The following is a 15,885-nucleotide window of genomic DNA, read 5'->3' as shown; positions in this document are numbered from 1 at the left end:
ACATCCAGTTTAGCTCCTTTCCTACATCTTGTTGTCCAACCTAGATAATGATTACTTCTTACCGAGACTGCGAGATTGACAGGGTGTCCATAAATTCCCAGTACCATTACAAGTATTTATTGCTCAGAAACCATATAACATGGAGTAATGCAGTTTTTTGTAGAATGAAACTGCTCTGAATGTAGACTTGATGACACGTAGAACATTCTATAAAAAACTGCATTACTCTATGTTATATGATTTCTGAGCAAAAATGCTTGTAATGGTACTAGGACTTTATGGACACCCTGGTCTTCAAGTTTCAGCTTTAGAGCCTAGTACTACTTTATCTCAGTTTTCTAGATCCCTTTATTTTGCTGTCCAACCGTTCTAACTGGCGCTATTCGCTGTCCTAAGGGCTGCATAACCTCGATCATTATTCGATCTTAATGAGGCTGCGTGATTTACTTCAAGTTTCACATTCAGAACATAGTACGTCATCTCATTAAACATGTGGATTCCCTCCATCTCGTTGTTCAAACGCTCCGACTACCTGAAGAGATGAATGGCTTAATGTATATACCTTTAATTCTAAATTTCCAGATTCAATCAATCAATCCGTGTGACAACTCCTTGCACGAATCACGTGTGTGTGTGTGGGGGGGGGGGGGGGTTAAATCGGACAGCCACCGTCATGTTGACAATCCCTTGCACGAATTCACGTTGGTGCTGTGTGGGGGGGGGGGGGTTAAATCGCGCACAGCCACCGTCATAAGGTTGACGTTGAGATTGGAAAGATTAATTTGACCTTCAGATTCTGATACCTACTGCGTGACACGTCTGTATCAGCAGGTATTTGGGAAGAAAGCGGAAGGGGGTGCTTTAAGAGCGGTAGCAGAAATAGAACTGGGGATGACTCTTGTGGCTTGGGAGTCGACGAGTCGAAATTGACCAACAGATTAAAGAAGAAAGAGAGAGTTAGAGACTGTCACTGGAATGTCATTTCTGTGAAGAAAGGGAGTTGTAGATTTATAGATTTACAAAGAAAAGGAGTTCTAGACCTATAGTTATAGATTTGTGGTTCTAGAGAGGTGTCATTTCTGTTGTAGACTTATAGGTCTTTAAAGGGAGAGAGTTCTAGACTTATAGATTTATGGTTCTAGAAAGGAATGTCATTTCTGTTGTAGACAGATTTATAATGGAAACGAGTTCTAGACTTATAGATTTATAGTTCTAGAAAGGAATGTCATTTATAAAGGAAACGAGTTCTAGACTTATAGATTTATAGTTCTAGAGAGGAATGTCATTTCTGTTGTAGACTTATAGATTTATAAAGGAAAAGAGTTCTAGACTTATAGATTTATCGTTCTAGAGAAGAATGTCATTTCCGTTGTAGACTTATCGATTCATAAAGGAAACGAGTTCTAGACTTATAGATTTATAGTTTTAAAAAGGAATGTCATTTCTGTGGTAGACAAAGATTTATAATGGAAACGAGTTCTAGACTTATAGTTATAGATTTATAGTTACATGAAGGAATGCCATTTCTGTCAAGAAAAGGAGTTGTAGACTTATAGATTTATAAAGGAAAAGAGTTCTAGACTTTTAGCTTTAGATGTATGGTTCTAGAGAGGAATGTCATTTCTGTTGTAGACTTATAGATTTTTAATGGAAACGAGTTCTAGATTTATAGTTATAGATTTATAGTTCTAGAAAGGAATGTCATTTATGTTGTAGACTTATAGATTTACAAAGGAAACGAGTTCTAGACTTATAGGTATAGATGTATGGTTCTAGAAAGGAATGTCATATCTGTTTTAGACTTATAGATTTATAATGGAAGCGAGTTCTAGACCTATAGTTATAGATTTATGGTTCTAGAAAGGTGTCATTTATTGTCGACTTATAGATTTATAAAAGAAAAGAGCTTTAGACTTATAGATTTATAGTTCTAGAGAGGAATGTCATTTCTGTCGTAGACTTGTAGATTTATAAAGGAAACGAGTTCTAGACTTATAGATTTATAGTCCTAGAGAGGAATGTCGTATTGATAGTGGAAGAAGAGCAGAGAGGAGAGGCTGACAATGTTCATATCAATAAAAATAAGAAGACGAACGTAATATGAAAAGAGAGGAACATGTCAGATTCAGATTTTCCAAGAAGACAAAAGCTGTCAGTCAGTCAGTCAGTCTCAACGCCTTGGCTGCTAGCTGCCTTCCCACGTACACAAGAATGGAGCTCCTCCGTACCCACAAAAGATACAGGCTGCATCTACGCACGTATAAGGCGTTGGGTCCTACCACTCCCAACCCCCATCTTATCCCCTGTCTTTATCCACCTCTCCAACCCCCATACTCCCGCTCACCTTCCAAGACAATGGTGCAGTCGAAATGACTGACTGTGGTGGTCAATATAGACTTTACCTTCTAACTTCTTCCTTTTTTATATAACGCAGTATTTTTGGGGAACTCATCACAGATATGGATGCAATATTTCAATGGATTGCAAATCCGGTCTTTTATTGCGATCAGTCACGAAGGAGGAAGGAGCAAGACCGACTTATATCAGAATGGAAAATTGGAGAATCGCAAGAAATATGATTCTGGAGAGGTCAGCTCAAGAATGGGGTCGTTCTTCTTATATGTGAGGTCAAGAGGATTATCATTTTAGTGTCTAAGTAATGAGAGTAACCTTTAAAATATATATATTTAGCATTTTATTCTTAAAATAATGAGAGAAACTTGTGATATGTACGTATGTGTGTGTGTTTTGTTAGGTATATATGCATACGGTTTCACTGAAGTTTTCTCAAATGTTTACCAAAAAAAGTAGTGTACGTAACTAACAAATAAAACGCGCAGAGCTCACCAGATACGCCAGTCTCGGATAAAAAAAAAAAAAAACGGTAATGGGATTAAGTTTCTTCCCATTGCTCAGAGACTTCCAGTGTAGGAATTCCTTCAGAGAGAGAGATAGAGGCGAGAGGGAAGAGAGAGGAGACAGAGAGAGAGAGAGAGAGAGAGAGAGAGAGAGAGAGAGAGAGAGAGAGAGAGAGGGTGGGGGGGAATCTTCTGAGAGCAATAACAGAGACTTTAGAGTTTCAAGTGGAATGTATTAGTAAGTTATGAGGGAATTACAGTGCATTAAGCTAGTGAAGACCAACAGCTAAGTTCTGAGGGAGAGTAAAAGAGTTTATCGGTTGTCATTCAGAGTTTTCCCGGGCAACTCCTGGTTGGTCAGCTAGTCTTATGTAAATGTAGCGCTGCAAAAGTGCTTATTTAGCGCGGTCTGTAGCCTCTGTATTCAGACCTTGAAAAAGAAAGGAAATCGATGAATCCACTCAATGATTCTTTCCTGTTTTCGAGTTCTGTCGCTTAAAAAAACCTGCCGCCGACAATCAAATTGCCCGACAGAAAGATGTCACCATTTTTCCGTCGCGTTCGAGCGCTCTCTCGTCGTCGACACACACACACACACACACACGCACATACACTAACACAGACAGACACGCGAGTGCACGGACAGCCACGCACACAATAATTACATCTGAGATTCTTTCCTCCGATTCTAGCGAGTATTTGTAGAGGAATCACTCTTCCTCCCTGCCGTAAAAACTTGGATGGTTTCATAATACCCCATTCTCCGTCGTAATTGGTTTAGAGAACATCCAATTTTCCTTTTGATAAGATCTAGGGGAGGCTCGCGGAGGGTATGAAGCGAGAGAGAGAGAGAGAGAGAGAGAGAGAGAGAGAGAGAGAGAGAGAGAGAGAAGGGGGGGGAGGAGGGGGAAACCCCATCAAACTCTCCAGTAGTTCATTTTCTATTCTTATCGCTCTCCATGACCTGTTATCAAGCAATTTCGTTATCGCTTGATTTATCTGGCACCAAATCATCGACGGGGCACGAGGTTCAAAGTTGTCTTGGACTTTTCCAAATCCCTCATCTTTTTTTTTTTCCTGCTGAGTTTCGATACAATACGTCGATAAAAGTGTACCTTTTTATATAGATTTACTGGGCAGACATAACAGCCTTCCGAAAGAGATAATACGTCAGTAAAATCATGCTTTTTTTGCTTTTTTATATGGATTTACCAGATAGACATTACAGTATTCTAAAAAGAATAAAAAATAAAAACGCTGGCCAGTGAATCTTTACACGGAAGGAAAAATTAATGATTTACACAGCTGAAAGAACTGTTTTAAAGTCCACTTTGTAATGGGAGCAATATTCTAAATACATAACAGGTATTCAGAGGTGAATCTTATCGCCCCCCAAAATCCGTATTTCGTAGGATGTCAGCGTGACTTCGTCCTTCGCAATGCCAATGGCTATATTACGAAAACCTGGCGATATCTGTTTTCAAATCTGAGTTGGAGTACTTGTGAATGTGGTGGAAATTCGATAATACAATCAAATTCAGCCCTATGTCGAATACATAAAAAAATAATGTATCTAAAGCTTGTAGATATAAGATAAAGGTGGTCGTCTCTGTTCGAATGTATACAAAACCTCAGGTATCTAAAGTTTGTAGATATAAGATAAAGGTGGTCATCTCTACTATTGTTCAGCGTCTACTAATTCTTTTTTTATAAATGCAGACACCTAGCGACGTCATAATGTCACACCGTGAATGTAGATACTAGGTGAACGCTCAGTGAATAAAGGTATTCATATTATACATACGTCCTCACACAGGCTATTCCTCAAACCTTACAGATACGAGGTAGAGGACTTTATAAACCCACCTATACACCCACAACCTTCCGAGGTAAGAAATCATCTTGTATCTTTTGCAAGGTCGTGAAGAATATAAGCCCCCAGGTTCCGTCTGGGAATGATAAGAAGAAGAAGAAGAAGAAGAAGAAGAAGACGAAAACCTGGAGAAGAAGAAAACCTGGAGCCCAGGACGGGCATCTTCCACCTCCCTCCGGCCACGAAATAACTTCGCGTGCGTGCTAGCGTGCGTGTGTGTGTGTGTGTGTGTGTGTAATGGCTTTGTCAGTCAAGGAGGAGGACTGCCTCCGAAGGGGGAGCCTTCTGGAATGATGTCCATTAGGTCACACAAAAAATCGTAAAATATATACGAATAAATAATTTTTTCCTCTTCTTATTTTAATCGAATTCATGAACCGTGGGAGTAATGCCGGACGTCTGATTGCCGCTTGAAGCAGAGAGGTTAACGACAAAACCTGTGATTGATGACATAGAAATCCTTTTTTTTTTATACCATACTTTTCATCGTGGTCACACTTGGGACTAATAACTTCGGAATGACTTTAAAAAAAAACTAACCTGAAAGACGATAATAGATAGCAAAAAATGGAGGGCATTCAAACAGTATATAACAGAAGAATGAGCGAGCAGCCATGAGAGAGAGAGAGAGAGAGTGTGTGTGTTGTAGTGGGTTGTGGGAGTGGGGGGGGGGGGGGTTGGACATAACAAGCCACGCCACACAAATAACCACAGAAGGCAGAGGCGGAATTCCTCAGTCAACAAAAGCGTTCTATATTTAGGGCAGTCGGTCTTCGGAGAAGCAAAGAAAGGCAAACTACGCAGGACAGTCTAAGTAAATATCATGAGGGAGTGAGAGCGTTATAAGACCGGATCAAACCTTGAGAGACGGGAAATATTATAGAAATAATAGAAAGTTGGACAGAGGATGAAGTCTCGAGTGCGTGGGATCAGGAAATGCAAGAGTATAAGGTTTAAACCTTACAACAGAATTTGCATTGTAAACAAACTGCAGTCAAGTAGGATCTCTTGGTAACACTACTGAAAGCACAGGAAGCTATCTTTAATGATGTTGATTTTGTTTTTGTTGATAATGATGATGAAGAACATTAACTGTTCTGTTTAAAGGACATTTTTTATGAATAGCAGTTCTGTTAACGTTGAACCTCTGCCAAAAAAAATATTCTATGGCGAAACCCATGTGTTGTATAATGTTAAATCTTGAATATGCAAAGCTTGCCCATTTAATAATTCTTTAGTAGTTAGCATGATATGTTTTATTATATGTATATTATGTAGTATGCAATGTCGTATGAAGCTCCATTTACAAACTTACTTTCTTGGAATGTCAACAGAATTGGTAGGTGATTTTTTTTTTCAGTATCTTAATACAAAACTCAATACACTCTTAAGAACGTAAGATTCTGTCATACGCATACGTCAATCTCTCTCCTCGGAGCTATGATGAAACGAAAATTAATAGCAAATCCCAATTATAACACCCAGGGTCACTAGCAAAAAGGCAGGAAGGCAAAAACGCCCCCAGCGGCTGCAAAAAAAAAAATGAGGTTCCTGGCAAGAAAAAATTGGCAATTTTCGTCGTGATTGAAATACTGACTCAAGCTGGGGCGACATTTAATGCTGAAGAGCAGCTACGGTGCACCCAACCCCCAACGTACCCTCCCACGCCCCCTTTTATGGCTGGGGGTGGGAGGTTGGGGTGGGGGGAGGGTCTGTGACTTGCCACAACTGAATCGTATACTAATGCTTCTTAAAAAGATTTCATCCTATCGAGACGTATCATCTTGCTTCCTGCAAGACCATTAGGTCTACGACTCTGTATCACATTTCTCATAAATTTAGCTTATTATCATTCCCTCCGCCTTCTATTCTTATCCATGAGGACTGTGTTGTCTCTGTTCATGACATTAAAATGGCTTTAACCGATGCCATTTTTGTTTCCTTTCCAACGCAGGTTCAGACTCGGCTCCAGTCGTGGTGGTCGGGAACAAAGTCGACCTCGACAGGGAGAGGGTCGTGAGCTACCAGCGGGCGCAGAACTGGGTCGACACAGACATGAGCAATGCCTCGTACCTCGAGACCTCGGCCAAATATAACATAAACGTCGGGGAGCTCTTCAAGCAATTACTCATCAGGACGTACGGACTCGCTAACAACGAGATGGTAAGGCTCAAGTCGGCGCCACTGAGGTGGAAACCTTTGCATGTAGTACATAAGTCTAGATTAAATTGAGTGGCCCATTTATTCGAGGTAGAGGCCTAGTTTTGATCGCTATAATTCTTCTTCTTCTTCTTCTTCTTCTTCTTCCTTCTTCTTCTTCTTTTCCTTTGTACATAAGTCTAGATTAAAGTGAGTAGACCCATTTATTCTCAGTAGAGGCCTAGGTTTGATCGCTATAATTCTTCTTCTTCTTCTTCTTCCTTTGTACATAAGTCTAGATAAGTCTAGATTAAATTGAGTAGCCCATTTATTTCTAGGTAGAGGCCTAGTTTTGATCGCTATAATTCTTCTTTTCTTCTTCTTCTTCTTCTTCTTCTTCTTCTTCTTCTTCCTTTGTACATTAAATTGAGTAGCCCATCTATTCTCAGAATAGACCTAGTTTTGATCGCTATAATTCTTCTTCTTCATGTTTTCTTCTTTGACATAAGTCTAGATTAAATTGAGTAGCCCATTATTCTAGGTAGAGGCCTAGTTTGATCGATATAATTCTTCTTCTTTTTCTTTTTCTTCTTCTTCTGCTTCTCCTTCCTTGTACAAAAGTCTAGATTAAATTGAGTAGCCATTTATTCTCAGAAATAGACCTAGTTTTGATCGCTATAATTCGTCTTCTTCTTCGCTTCTTCCTTCTTAGTTCTTCTTTTCTTTTCTTCCTTCCTTGTAAATAAGTTCTAGATTAAATTGAATAGCCCATCTATTCTCAGAATAGACCTAGTTTTGATCGCTATAATTCTTCTTCTTCTTCTTCTTCTTCTTCTTCTTCTTCTTCTTCTTGTACATTAAATTGAGTAGCCCATCTATTCTCAGAATAGACCTAGTTTTGATCGCTATAATTCTTCTTCTTCTTCTTCTTCCTTTCTTCTTCTTCGTACTTAAATTGAGTAGCCCTCTCTAGAATAGACCTAGTTTTGATCGCTATAATTTCTTCTTCTTCTTCTTCTTCTTCTTCCTTTGTACATTAAATTGAGTAGCCCATTTATTCTCAGAATAGTCCTAGTTCTGATCATTATAATTCTTCTTCTTCTTCTTTCTTTCAGGCACCGACGGCTGCTCGCGGCCGACTCAAATCTCTGGGCAACATTATGGAAGTCGTGAGGCGCAGATCTTTCAGTATTGCTCAAGCTGCCTCGTGCAGTGCAATACCTGATCATCCGGATATCAGAGACCAGAAATGCTGTCTGCTCTAAACTTAGATCGTTAATAGGAATCACTGCTCCACATTCTCTCCCTGGAGACTTTCTTGAGAGAAAGCCAGTGACTGACTGCAGGTCTAGTATTCGACTGGTACTGCACAGTAGTAGTACTACTACTGTGGAACACTGGAGGATGAGGGTGATACAGTCGTTATTACCTAATAATTCTCTCACGAGGTGAAGAGTCTATAAGGGATCTCATTCCTTCATGAAACGATGATAAAAAAATAATGATGACAATGATAATGATGTTAATTAAAGATCCTGTGTAACCCAATTATGTGATGACCAGGCATGATCTGTAACCTTGTGTAACTCGTGAGAATGTGATGACATATAATATGTAGTCTATCCTTCACCAAATCTAGGAAACACTTCTAGTTTAACCACGCAGTGATGGTCTTCAACTTAGACTCTCGATCCTGTCTCTCTCAGAAACACCTTTTATTTCTAATGACATCTTCAGGAACTATGTATTCATTTACCTGTAGTGCATGCAGAAACCTCTAGTACTACCACTTTGGCGATCGTCTCAAGCCAGTTGCAACAGAGCCGCGAATATCATAGTTAGCGTTCATTAAACTGGGGATAATTTCACGTCATTTTACGTAGAATTTAGATCCAACCGTTTGTTACTTTAATCATCTTGGAAACCTAATGATATAGGACAGAAAAGACAAGTTTGCCGTTTAGAAACAATGGATGACTCATCCGCCACGTTCAAGGCTGAGGCTTCTTCACCTTTGCAACGGCGCCTCACGTGACCTTAAGTCTTCTAAATAAGTTGCATAGCTTTATCAAAAAAGAATATTTCGAAAAAAAAAAACAACAAGCAAATGAATAAGAAGATTCTGTTTCTTAAATAGATAAATAAATATGAAGTCAGGTACCTGCGTCGCTGCTTGGTATTGGTAAGACAATCAGAGCGCGACAGTCATCGCCTTTATCGGTCGTGTGCCGGAATCACATGGATTTATAGAAGAAGTCTGTCGCCATAATAATGACGTCAGCCTAGCGGGGTAGGTGTGTGAGCAAGCGTTTGGAAGACCCCTCTCTCTCTCTCTCTCTCTCTCTCCTCTCATCGTCTCTCTCTTCTCTCTCTCTCTCTCATCTCTCTCTCTCTCTCTCTCTCTCTCTCTCTCTCGCTAGGCTGACGTCACAGAATGTCGGTCGACTCTGAGAGGGAAATTTTATTACAAAGGCGGCTAATTCCGTCATCTGCTCGATATACACGACTGTTTTGGCGACGTGAGTGTTGTCTCAACATCGAGATGTAACGTTTACATAGTTGCGTGGTGATAATTGAACTGGATAATTGCATAGTTACCGCAATTATTGATAAGAAGTTCGATCATCGATTAGGAAAACAATAAACTAGCCGTCAGATTCCACACGAAAATTCTTCGTAATGAATTTTAGTTACCGTTTTGAGAGTTTCAAGATTTCATTGCTAAAGTTGTCTTACTCTTTCTTGCTCAATTTGATTATTAGACTTACTCTCATCCTCTGGCAATCTTATAGGCCTATTTTCGCATTGTCTCGCCGTAATCAAACCATAGACTGTCAAAAAACACACACACACACACACACTTACAAAACATTAGGATTTTTCAAACAATTATTCCCATTTTATTACTTATAGTATACCTCACTTCCTGTTTGAATTCTTATATGAAATTAATGGACGCTTTGACTTTCGTAAATATCCATAATATAAAAGATGCTATATATGTTACTCCAAACATTGCATGGTATCACACAAACATATTAAAAGCAACATTAATTTGAATCAGACGATATGATATACTTTAGACAATCAAATGTGAATTAGGTAGGTTAATTTTATTCATTAGCAAAAATATATAAAATATTATATATATATATATATATATTATATAATATATTATATATATTCTACATAATTGTGGATTATATCCCCATATAAATATATAATATATATATATATATATATATATATATATATATAATATATATATATAGGGATATAATCCACAATTATGTAGAATCCTTATGTAGTTATATAAAATATATTTGAACAGTGAAATAAACCTTTCGACTCAGATGGTAGTCGAAAGTTTTATTTTAATGTAAAAAGAAATATATTTTATATAACTAGTTAAGGATATTATATATTATATATATATATATATATATATATATATATATATATATATATATATATTTACCACTGAGAATTATTCATCATATCAAGAATTCGAAAAACATAAGGAAATAATATTCGCTCTGAACCTCTGATAAAGAAAAAATTATCCAACGAATGGAAGACAGGGAATTGTGTTGAACCTACAATTCATTCTGCAAAACGTTTCTGAACAATTGACTATCAAATCTAAAATGATTCTGTTCTCTCGACGTCACGGGAAACTAAAATAGAAAAAAAAAGTGAATGTATACCAGGAATATCATGTAAGAATCTCCCTTGGATAATTAAGTCCAGGACTTTATTTTTAATTTTATTTTGGAATATTCCTGAATGGACGCCAGCTAAATCGATACCACTGATTGCCGTCTTTCACGCTGAAATTGTATCCTTTGCAATGCCATTTCCAGTTATGATACGCAATAGAGGCTGTGTTAGGAATTCAGCGTGAAAAAGAAAATAAATAAATGAATTACCGTGGGTCTTCGTCATTTGGTTTGATTCCAAACGGAAACGGAAAGATTTACTGCAGAGTATAGAAAACACGACGCAAGAAAAAATGGAATTCATCAGCGTGTATAATAGTACTCGATCAGTTTTATACGTTGAGAAATGTTTGTCTGTGGTATTCGTTCGCAATAATGCTCATTTTTTGTTGGTAACTGTTAATGTTGATGCGTTACATATTCATTTATTCATGGGACGTTACTCCTTCTAAGATTGCAATAACTAAATATGAAAATTACCGGATACAAATGTCAGTTTTCAAAGCAATATTTATATTTCAAGCAAAGCACTATACGCCGATCGCAGTTGTGCTACAGAGCGTAAGAAAGCGGGACAACGATCAGTGCTTCTGTTTATGACAGGCTTTCCAAACCCTGTAGGTATATATAGATTTACGAAATATTACGTGAAATGGAAAAATAACCAGATTCTGCAACCAGAATTCGCGAGGAATTTGTAGCCCTATTCTCAAACACAAACGTAAGCGCAAACACAGTGCTGAATGTTATTGGTTTCATTCAATGTAAACCGGCTTTCAAGGAGCACTTTTTTTTTATTAGTCTCATCAGACTTATTACGGAAAGCAATTCGTTCTCGACACTAAAGAAAAAGGAAAAAAAACAGAGCCATCTCATTCAGCAAGGTAGACTAGAACCTCGATGAGTATATGAAACACTTCATTTTTTCATAACCTTAAAGAAACCAGAACTTCAAGGAGCACTTTTTTATTAGTCTCATCAGACTTATTACGGAATGCAACTCGTTCTCGACACTGAAGATAAAAACGAAAAACAACAGAACCATCTCATTCAGCAAGGTAGACTAGAACTTCGATGAATATATGAAACACTTCTTCTTCTCAGATCCCTAAAGAAACCACAACTTCAAAGTTCCAGTGGAGAACTCCACTGGCTTTTCACACTCCCGACAAATCAAGTTTGCAAAACGTCTATCCAAAAAGAAAAAAAAAGCCTTTCACCCTTATGTTAGACGCAGTTATGTAGGGCAGTGCATCAGAGAATAAAAGGAAAAAACGGTAGAGAATTCTGTTAGTCATCGTTCTGAAAGTCTTCGTCTATCTATCTTCTCGACTCCATCTTCTTGCTGTCGACACTAATCTAGATTCGTTCGAAATCGGTAAAGTATGACCATTCATAAGGTGTAAAAAAACAAAATAACGTTGTTGTATTGTAAAATAAACAAAACAATAAGCTTCCTCTTCCTACAGTTCCTAAAACTATTCTTACTCAAATGATATGTGTACTTTTTTAACATACAATAAAATGTTCGAATTGTATAGACATCCCTCTTTCATTCTCCTCGGAATCGAATAAAGGTCTTTGCATTTCTCTAAGTGAATTTCTCTATATAATAATAATAAAATCCAAGAGGATCTTTCTTGTTTGTCCGCCCTGGGTGGGGACGAGGCAGGCAGGGGATCTGGAAGTTAGGAGAGACATGACACGTCCACCCTCCTCCTGCAGACCTGTTAGTCCAGCCCAGGTTGGGGAAGGTCAAGTGAGGGGATCGGAAAGGTAGGGCCAGACATGACGGGCAGCGCCGGGTTCCAGCGCAGCGTAACACGCGCCATCGAGCCCGTAAAGAATATAATGGATGCAAAACTCCTACCTGAAACTAGCATCACTTACCACATACAAGTTAAAGAGATTAAAACAGCATGACGTTTTAATTTCTAGAATAAAAAATTATCAGAAACGAAATCTTTGACATTTCAGCCACGGGGTTCCAACAACTCAATGCCCCTCATTTTCTTTGTAAAAACTATTTTTTTCATTATTCATATGAGAATTGAATTCATTAGCATTAAGCCCGTCATCCTTCAGTATGGAACATCAAAGGATTCCTGGAACGTGGAATTGGACAATTTTTTTTCATTGGTTTGAGGTAAATGGATGGGGAATTGTCAGGTATTGGACTGATTGATTTTATTTGACATAAATGGACGGTTGTGTCTATATATAATATATATATATATATATATATATATATATATATATATATATATATATATATATATTTATATATATATACTTATAAGTCTATCACATTACCGTGATTCATATACATATATCGAACTACAAATGTCCTTTAATATCTAATTCGCTCTACCTCGGAATTAATATATTTTCATATATGCTTAACCGAGGGGGAATTATTAATATAGAATTGGCGCGATCGACAGGCGCGAACCAGCGACCCCTCAATTCCAGGACTGGCAGTGAAGCCTTAAACCACCCCGACACCGCAAGATATATATATATTCTTCTTCCCAGCTTTATCCCTATTCGGGGTCGCCGTTTCTAATGAGTCTCTTCCATCTACCTCTGTCCTGTGTCATTTCCTCCCATACTCCCTACTCCCTCATATCATCTCTAATGCAATCTCTCCACCTGGTCTTAGGTCTTCCTCTCCTTCGTGTTCCATCCACCTCCACGTCCATCACTTCTCTTGCCATGTGTTGCTCTTCTCTTCTCATCAGGTGGCCATACCATCTTAACCTTGCCTCTTGCACTTTCTTTCATGCATCAGTGACCTTTACTGTACCCCTAATATGTTCATTTCTAACCCTGTCCTTTTTGGTTACTCCACTCATCCACCTAAGCATCCTCATCTCGGTGACGTTCAACTTTCTGCCCTCCGTTTTCTTTAGAGGTGCTGCTTCCAATCCATATGTCATTGCTGGTCTGACCACTGCCTTGTGCACTCTGCCCTTTTTAATCTTATAGGGACTTTCCTATCACATATAACATCAGACACCTTCCTCCAGTTGTTCCAACCACACTGAATCCGGTTGCTAATTTCCTCTTCCATGTTCCCCTCATTGTCAATCACTGAGCCAAGGTACTTGTATTTTTTAACCCTTTTGATGTTTCCTCCGCCTAATTTGATTGTTGTTTGCTGGTCGTCATATATTCTGTCTTTTTCCTGCGTATTCTTAAACCTCGACTCTCCAGGGCATATCTCCATCTTTCAAGTTTCCTCACCAGTTCTTCCCTGGTCTCGGCTACCAAGACTATGTCATCTGCACAGAGCAGACACCAAGGTGGCTCATCCCTGACATCCTCTGTTAACACATCAAAGACGATGTTAAACAGAAGTGGGCTTATAGCAGATCCCTGATGTAGCCCGACTCCAACTTGGAAATTTTCTGTTCTTCCATCTGTAGAACTGACGCTGGTCTTTACATTTCTATACATCTCCCTGATCATTCTGACATACTTCTCCATCACTCTTCTCTCCCTGAGACATCTCCATATTTCCTGACGTGGTACTCTGTCATATGCCTCCTCAAGGTCTATAAAGGCCATATGCAAGACCTTTTGCTTCTCTCTGTACTTTTCCATAATTTGTCTCAGAGCGAAAATACCATCCACAGTACTAAGCCCCTTCATGATTCCTAGTTGCTGTCTACTGATGAAAATTTGTTGCCGTAATCTTTCATACATAATTCTTTCAAATACCTTCGGTGTATGTGACATGAGCTTTATTCCTCGGTAATTTTCACAACACTGTATGTCCCCTTTCTCTTTGACTCTCCATTTTTCGGGTATCGCCTCACTTTCCATAATCTTTTTCATTAACTGCCACAATATGTCAATTCCTTCCTCATCAAGAGCCTTCCAGGCATCTGCAGGTATGCCATCTGGTCCCACCGCTTTACTATTTTTCAACTTTCCCAGTGCCACTCTAACCTCAGCTTTTGTTATTTCTGTGACTGGTCCACAATTTGTGTGTCCATCTCCTCTTAGAATCTTTCATTTTCTTCATTCAATAAGGCCTCAAAATATTCTTCCCATCTTATTATGTCTCTCTCATTTCTCAGTACATTTCCATCCTTATCCTTAATCTGTCTTATGTGTGTTATATCCTTGGTACTCTTATTTCTCATGTGTGCTAGTTTAAAGATCTTTCCTTGCCCTTCCTTGATATCTAGCTCTTTGTAAAGCTGACCATATGCTCTGTCCTTAGCAATTGCTACAGTTTCCTTTGCTAATTTATTTGCTTCCTTATAGGCCATCCAGTCCTCTTCCATTTGGGTCCCCTCCCACCTTTTCTTTGCTTCTCTCTTTTGCTTTGTTGCATCCTTCACTTCTTCACTGAACCACCACGTTTCCTTATTTTCGAACATCTTGCCACTACTCTCACCCAATATTTCTCTAGCAACCCCCAGTATAATTTCCATCGTTCTGTTCCACCATTCATCAACATCCTCAATTTCATGAGTTAGTTCCTCTAATACTTTTTCTTTAAACTGCCTGCAAAATTCAATCTCTTTCAGCTTAAACCATTTAATCCTTTTTGGCCCCTGCATTTTTTTCTTCCTTATTTGTTCAGTTTCCATAACCAAGTCCATCACTAACAAACGATGCTGCACACTCACATGGTAAATCTTTGTCTTATAAATCCAAGTAATCTATCTGGCTGGACCTTCCGCCGCTTTTGTACGTAACTAGATGTTCTTGCCGCTTGGTGAAAAAAGTGTTCGCCAGTAACATATCCTTGGACACAGCAAACTCAACTATTCTCTCACCCTCTGCATTTCTTTCATCATAGCCATACCCACCATGTATACGGCTGATCACATGGTTATTCTGGCCTACGTGCCCATTCAGATCTCCCCCGACTAGGCATCTTTCATCTGCTGGTACCTTTTCCATTTCCTCCTCTAAGTCCGACCAGAAGTGATCTTTCTCTTCATCTGAGCATCCTATCTGGGGTGCATATGCACTGAAGATGTTAACAGTGCGATTTTCAACCATCAGCCTGACCCAAATAATCCTATCATTTCTTCTATTTACTTCAACGATTTCCTTCTTCATTTCACTTGACAGAATTATTCCAACACCATTCCTGCCTTCTTTATTTGAACATCTTATACCCCTCATCAAAGTTCCCTCGCTTTGTTACCTTTCCATCTTGTCTCCTGTACACAGAGAATATCTACTCGTCTTGTTTTCATAAGGTCAGCTATTGCCCGCCCTCTTCCTGTCATGTTTACCAACATTTAATGTTCCTACTCTTAGTTCTCGAGCT

The 15,885-nt window shown here is 38.7% G+C and overlaps 1 protein-coding gene and 1 pseudogene across 5 annotated transcripts in view; one reads left to right on the top strand and one right to left on the bottom strand.

Moving 5' to 3' along the window:
• Positions 1 to 9,210, top strand: part of LOC135210363 (ras-related protein Rap-1b-like) — a 79,790-nt pseudogene extending 70,580 nt beyond the window's left edge.
• The window catches only part of LOC135210364 (CD109 antigen-like), a 1,440,954-nt gene that overhangs the window by 601,607 nt on the left and 823,462 nt on the right, over positions 1 to 15,885 (bottom strand). The window lies entirely within an intron of this gene.

Source organism: Macrobrachium nipponense, chromosome 39 (genome assembly GCF_015104395.2).
Source record: "Macrobrachium nipponense isolate FS-2020 chromosome 39, ASM1510439v2, whole genome shotgun sequence".
NCBI classification, from domain to species: domain Eukaryota; kingdom Metazoa; phylum Arthropoda; class Malacostraca; order Decapoda; family Palaemonidae; genus Macrobrachium; species Macrobrachium nipponense.
Note: the sequence above shows the minus strand (reverse complement) of the source record. Positions and strands in the feature narration are given on the sequence as shown.